The following is a 7,514-nucleotide window of genomic DNA, read 5'->3' as shown; positions in this document are numbered from 1 at the left end:
AGTAAAAAGGAAGAAAACTTGTATTTCTAACTCAGAAAAATCCACAAAATGCAAAGCACAATAAACAAAACTATATTTACTGTATAATTCTGAATTTGTAACTAGAGAACTTAAAAGAAAATACAGGGGGGAAGCTAATGAGCAAATGAATTTCTGTCACATGACTCACTCTGTAAGTCAGATGATCCCATGAACTGTGTCTTCTAAAGCCAAGTTTTTCACTTCTGAACCAAGGACTTTGATTCATATCTGTTTTGATAAGAGTTGCTGCTGAAACTGGCTTTTATTTATTTATGGATTTTTTTCTCCTTACCTCTTTTTTGGACAATCTTCCAATGTTTTTTATTTTCCTATCTTTGAGTCTTTCTCAGAGGAGTGAAAGCCTAAAACTCACTCCTCAGATTACTTGTAGCTCTCCCCTCCAAGTGACTAGTTCTTCTAATCACTACTTCATTCATTGCTTTCTTCCGGAAGAGAATAATATCAAAAGATAGAGCTTTAGGACCAGAGCTATAGTATATATACCTTGCACATGGCCAACCCTGGTTCAATCCCCACCATTCCATATGGTCCTCCAAGACTACCAGGAGTTATTCCAGAAAACAGAGCCAGAAGTAACCCCGAGCACCACCGGGTATGGTCCAGAGAGAGAGACAGACAGAGACAGTCAGAGACAGTCAGAGACAGACAGAGAGAGAGAGAGAGAGAGAGAGAGAGAGAGAGAGAGAGAGAGAGAGAGAGAGAGAGAGCGCTTATTGTGACAAAAGGTAGTATCCTTTTGTAGAACTCCTGCCCAGTATTAGCAGTGGGGTTTCCCAGAAGTAGTCTGATGGTATAAACTGAGCATTGTTTCTACAATGTAGATTCAACCCTAGTTCTGCTGCCCTTCTGTGAGTCACTGTAAGTGCCTTTAAATTATTTTCTATTCTAAATAGTTTCTTTTTCATTATAAATTCACTTATATTTATTGAACTATTACTATGTGCCAAGAACTATTATATTGACAATACAAGAGTAATAAAAATCCCAATCTTTGTGGTGCATATATTTTAGTGGTCAAAGACAGATAGTAAACAATTCAGTATAATAGCTATGCAATGCATTATACAAAAAGGAAAGAAATCGGGTGTCCTAGCTATAAGTTTTCAATGCAAAATGGTTGGTCACAGAAGGACTTATTCAAATGAAAAAGTGACAATGGTATAGATATCAATGCAAGAACATACCTCATGTACACTTAGAAAAGCATTCTCATGTGAGAACAACGAAAATCATGTGGTGGGAGTATATTTGGGAAAGTTATTGGTAATAATCATGACAGTGTCCTCTGTAAGTCATTCCCTTATCCTAAAAGAAATATTCTATGGAGAAAATTACTACCTTCATCCGACCCTCATACGGCACCCAGCTTATTCTGTAGAAATTAGTCAGCTTTCTGGAAACACCAGTTCTAATTTAGGTGATGTCTGTGACCTATATCCAAGTCTACCTACTTCCCTAAAATACACATTGCATATATCTCTTAATTAAAAAAAAAACAAGAACAGGTAGGTAGGTATTATGCCATCTTAAGATTATAAACAAGGGACAGAGAGATAGTACAATGGGTAGGGCATTTTGCTTTGCACACGACCAACCTGGGTTCAATTCTTAACATCCCATACTGCCAGAGTCCTCAAACACTGCCAGGAGTTTCCTGAGTTAAGAGCCAGGAATAACCTCTGAGCATTGCAAGGTAGGGCCCAAAAACAAAACCAAAAAAACTTTATTACTAAGTTTATTTTGGGGATTCCTACCACATAAATATTTTTTACAGAAACCCATGAAAATTACCACTGTAGGAAGTAATTTTGTTTGTCAAACTGAATAAGATGTAAAAAAAATTCTAGGTCCTATTAATATTAGTAAAACAAGCTTATTTTTAAGTTTAACTATAATTTAAAAATCTAAAATCAATAAATATGAACAAATATAAAAATAAAATTATAATGGCAAAAAAGTCATAAAGTAATAGAACTAAAAAAAAATGATGGCAAAAACATTTTAACACATACCAGGGGAAGTAAAGATCAATATCCTAATATTTCCAAATTATTTAAAATATTGAGAGACAAAATTAATAATTTGTTGTAAAAATGGGAGAATTCGTCTTCAGATAATTCACCAAAAAAAAAAAAGATACATAAATGATCCACAAAGATTTTTTTAACATTCTAACTCATAATGAGAATAACTCACATTAAAAGACTATCATGTCATTTTTTTTATTAAATAGGCAAAAACTTGAAAGTATAATAGATCATTTCTTGAACAAGATAGTGGGGAAATGAAGTTGGCATTCTTATATAGTGCTAGTAGAAATGAAAAATGGTTCCACCCCATGGGAAGAAACTGTCAATATAGATATATAAGTAATGATATATAGGTAGATACCTTCTATTAATACAGATATAACACCTTTGAATCTAATCATGTCAATTCTAGAAATTTACTTTGAAGTGTCACCTCCAAAGTAAGAAAAGTCAGGTACAATAAGGTCATTCATAATAATATTATTTATAATAATAATATTTTGCAAATAATCTAAACTGACTATATGCAGGGTAATAGTAGAATATATTAGATCACAGTACATTAAGGTGAAAAGAATTAACTAGATCTCTATAAATTGCTGTGCAGTTATTTGGGGGATATGTTCTTAAATAAAAAACATGCAACAGAAGAGCTATAATATAACATACCACATATTAGCGGACATATGATAATGCATATATCTCTTTTCATTTATACAAAATAAAAACATAAAAGACAGAAACTAAAGTTTCCAATTAAAACCTGATGGGAAAATTACACAGAAGACCACTAACCTCACTAAACCAGTGCTTCTCAAATAGTGGGGGCTCGAGGCTCCGTAAAGGGAGGCATGTTTGACCTTGGCAAACACTGTCACAACAATCTAAGCCCCATATTTATGTCTCTGTATGTCTCTGGAGCTGAGAGTTGCTGTGTCCTGCTTCTATGCATTGCAAAGTACTCATTGTAGCCATTAATCCAGACATCACCTCTGATTAAAAAATCAGCTCAAATTACTTTATATATTTTTGTTTTGCAAGTTGAAGTTTTTCTTTTAGTTTTTTTTTTTCGGGCCACACCAGTTTGATGCTCAGGGGTTACTCCTGGCTAAGCGCTCAGAAATTGCCCCTGGCTTGGGGGGGACCATATGGGACACCGGGGGATCGAACAGCGGTCCTTCCTTGGCTAGCGCTTGCAAGGCAGACACCTTACCTCTAGTGCCACCTCTCCGGCCCTGAAGTTTTTCTTTTAACAAAGACTAGGGTAGTAGGTGAGGAATGGGGGACACTGATGGAGGGATTAGTGTTTGAATTTTTTTTTGGCGGGGGGGGGTCACACCCGGCATCGCTCAGGGTTTATTCCTGGCTCTGTGCTCAGAAATCGCTCCTGGCAGGCTCGGGGGACCATATGGGACACCGGGATTTGAACCGATGACCTTCTGCATGAAAGGCAAACGCCTTACCTTCCATGCTATCTCTCCAGCCCCTAGTGCTTGAATATTTAATGCCTGTAACAACTGTATTATGAACAACTTGGTAAAGCATGGTGTTATAATAAAAATATATGTGGAGATAAATAAAGTTGATGATTATAGGGATTGCAAGAAGAAAAGGGGTGGAAAGATGATGTGGGGAGGGTAGGATGGGGTAATAGTTGTGAGAGGGAGCTTTGACACTTAAAATGAGTGTTAGGGAACTGGAATGATAAAACAGCAGGTAGGGAATTTGCCTTGCATGCAGCTGACCTGGGATCAGTCCCCAACATCCCACATGGTCCTCCAATTCAGAGAGGAATATGCCTAAGTATCACTGGGTGTAGTTCATAAAATAACAACAGTATAGTGATATTTTACATATCCTAAAAAATTGTCTCATAATTAGAATCAACCAGGATGTGTAAGGAACTCAAAACAGGAGTAATAATAAATTAAACTTAACCATATTTGAATAAATGGTATAAGAACTGTGGAAAACTGAGTGGGAGAAACTATTCACCTAATACCCATCAGGTATGGGGCTAATATCCAAAATATACAAGGCACTGACAGAACTTTACAAGATAAAAACATCTAATTCCATAAAAAAAAAAATGGGGAGAAGGAGCTGGAGAAATAGCATGAAGGTAGGGTGTTTGCCTTGCATGCAGAAGGATGGTGGTTCAAATCCTGGCATCCTATATGGTCCCCCAAGCCTGCCAGGAATGATTTCTGAGTGTAGAGCCAGGAGTAACCCCTGAGCGCTGCCGGCTGTGACCCCCCTCCAAAATGGGGAGAAGAAATGGGCAGACAATTTGACAAAAAAGAAATACAAATGGTCAAAGGCACATGAAAAAATGCTCCGCATCACTAATCATCAGGGAGATGCAAATCAAAACAACTATAGGTACCATTTCATACCACAGGGTTTGGCACACATCACAAAGAATGAGAACAAGCAGTGCTGGCGGGGATGTAGAGAGAAAGGAACTCTTATCCACTGCTGGTGGGAATGCCGTCTATTCCAACCTTTATGGAAAGCAATATGGAGATTCCTCCAAAAACTAGAAATTGAGCTCCCATATGATCCAGCTATACCACTCCTAGGGATATACCCAAGGAATAAAAAAATACAATACAAAAATCCTTTCCTCATATCTATATTCATTGCAGCACTATTTACAATAGCCAGACTCTGGAAACAACCAAGATGCCCCTCAGCAGATGAATGGCTAAAGAAATTGTGGTACATATACACAATGAAATATTATGCAACCATCAGGAGAGATGAAGTCATGAAATTTTCCTATACATGGACGTACATGGAATCTATTATGCTAAGTGAAATAAGTCAGAGGGAGAGAGATAGATGCAGAATAGTCTCATCTATGGGTTTTAAGAAAAATGAAAGACATTCTTGCAATAATTTTCAGAGACAAAAGAGAGGAGGAATGGAAGTTCCAGCCCACTACATGAAGCTCACCACAAAGAGTGATGAGTGCAGTTAGAGAAATAACTACATTGAGAACTATCATAACAATGTGAATGAATGAGGGAAGAAGAAAGCCTGTCTAGAGTACAGGCGGGGGTAGGGTGGGGAGGAGGGAGATTCGGACATTCGTGATGGGAATGTTGCACTGGTGAATGGGGGTGCTCTTTACATGACTGAATCCCAACCACAATCATGTTTGTAATCAAGGCGTTTAAATAAAGATATTAATAATAAAAAAAAGAACTGTGGAAGAGGGCCCAGAGTGATAGCACAGTGGGTAGGGCGTTTGCCTTGCATCAGGCCAACTCAGGTTTGATCTCTGGCATTCCTTATGGTCCTCTAAGCCTGCCAGGTGTAACTTCTGAGCACAGAGCCAGGAGTAACCCCTGAGCACTGCTGAGTGTGGCCAAAAAAACAAAAAAGAAAAGAAGACATGGAAGAAAACCCTTAACTGAAGTAAAAAGAAGGCTTTTGGTACATTCAAACTGAAAATAGGAAGAACATTACATAAATATTATATCATGCTGTTAATATTAGTATAATGTTATAATAATAATGTTATACTATTTGTCATAGATATCTCTGACTGGGATATGGGCTTATAATTCTATAACATTTGTACATTTATAACAACAAGGTGGAGCACTGTGAATATTTGAGATGAGTCCTATTTTTCAAGGTCAGAGGGAAGATACATATAAGGAAACTAGAAAGCAGAATGAACTGTATAGTGTCATATTGGGCCTGAAAGAATTAATATGAAACATATTTAGACACATACATGCAGCCATACAGAAACAGAAAGATATAAGTTTGTTAGTAGATGTCAGTGTGTTTCCTGTCTTTCACTAAAGGACCTGAGAACCATATATCTGTGGCTCCAATTTTAGCTGAAAATCCTTATTATCTAATAAAAATATTTTCTTGAGTAGTCATTTGATTCTAGAACTGGGCTGGAAAATTCAAAATGAGCCACAAACATTTTCTTACTTGAAAATAAGATAATAATAATAATAATAATAATAATAATAATAATAATAATAATAATAATAAGCTCAGGAAAAGATGGAAGGATGGCAGAGGACACAGCAGCTTTCTGAAGGGGCTCCCAATGCCCTTAAAGGGAACAGTCTGAAGAGCAAAACCATGAGAGCTATAGATATAACCAATAAAATCAAAATAAGTGTTCCAGAATCCATGCCTGTGATAAATGTGGATGTCAAAACAACTCTTCCTTGCCAAAGAATTCCAGTGATAAAATAGAAAATAAATCTTCATTTGAACAACTCAGTCATAGCTGCTCTTGGCAAGATTCACCAGTAGGTGCTAAATTAGTGAGTGGAAGTTTAAGTAAAACCAGGGTATTTAAATAATCTCAATAAATCTGACATATGGTACATCTCGCTTTAAAAGATAAAAGTAAATATGCTCAGCAGCAGAGCATCTGCTTTGCCATGAGTTTGATCCCCAGCACCACCCTTGTGTGCAGAGAGCTCAATCCCTGCAGCATTTTTTTTGGGGGGGAGTGGTCCAGGATACCCACAACAAGGTATATGATCTCCAGTGAGCACCACAGCCAGAATGTCTGGGAACCACAGCCAAGTATGTGACATTCAAATTGTCCAGCACAACTAATTGTCCATACGCGTCACACCTAACATGTCCCCTCCCAGCCTGTGAAGCAGTACCAAGTCATCACCATACAAGGAAGGAAGGTGCTTTACCTAATAAATTAAGTAATTGACTTTAAATGAAATATAGGTATTCTCTGCCACCCACACCACAAACTGGAATGAATAATATCTTACAATTTTTCTAAATAAATTTATTTTTCTTCATAAAGAAGAAGAAAGAAAGAAAGAAAGAAAGAAAGAAAGAAAGAAAGAAAGAAAGAAAGAAAGAAAGAAAGAAAGAAAGAAAGAAAGAAAGAAAGAAAGAAAGAGAGAGAGAGAGAGAAAGAAAGAAAGAAAGAAAGAAAGAAAGAAAGAAAGAAAGAAAGAAAGAAAGAAAGAGAGAGAGAGAGAGAGAAAGAAAGAAAGAAAGAAAGAAAGAAAGAAAGAAAGAAAGAAAGAGTGCTAGCTTCGGCAGCACATATACTAAAATTGGAACGATACAGAGAAGATTAGCATGGCCCCAAAAAAAAAAGAAAAAAAAAAAAAAAAAAAAAATAAAAAAAAACAGAAAGAAAGAAAGAAAGAAAGAAAGAAAGACAGAAAGACAGAAAGAAAGAAAGAAAGAAAGAAAGAAAAAGAAAGAAAGAGAGAGAGAAAGAGAGAAGAGAAAAGAAAGAAAGAAAGAAAGAAAGAAGAAGAGAGAGAGAGAGAGAAAGAAAGAAAGAAAGAAAGAAGAAAAGAAAGAAAGAAAGAAAGAAAGAAAGAAAGAAAGAAAGAAAGAAAGAAAGAAAGAAAGAAAGAAAGAAAGAAAGAAAGAAGGAAGAAGGAAGGAAGGAAGGAAGAAGAAAAAGAAAAGAAGAAG

The 7,514-nt window shown here is 36.4% G+C and overlaps 1 pseudogene; it reads left to right on the top strand.

The window, feature by feature from the left end:
* Positions 1-7,111: 7,111 nt before the first annotated feature.
* On the top strand, positions 7,112-7,174 carry LOC126002373 (uncharacterized; annotated as a pseudogene).
* The last annotated feature ends 340 nt before the right edge of the window (positions 7,175-7,514 follow it).

Source organism: Suncus etruscus, chromosome 2 (genome assembly GCF_024139225.1).
Source record: "Suncus etruscus isolate mSunEtr1 chromosome 2, mSunEtr1.pri.cur, whole genome shotgun sequence".
In the NCBI taxonomy this organism is placed as follows: domain Eukaryota; kingdom Metazoa; phylum Chordata; class Mammalia; order Eulipotyphla; family Soricidae; genus Suncus; species Suncus etruscus.
The sequence above is the reverse complement of the archived record's forward strand: the minus strand, read 5'-3'. Positions and strand labels throughout refer to the sequence as shown.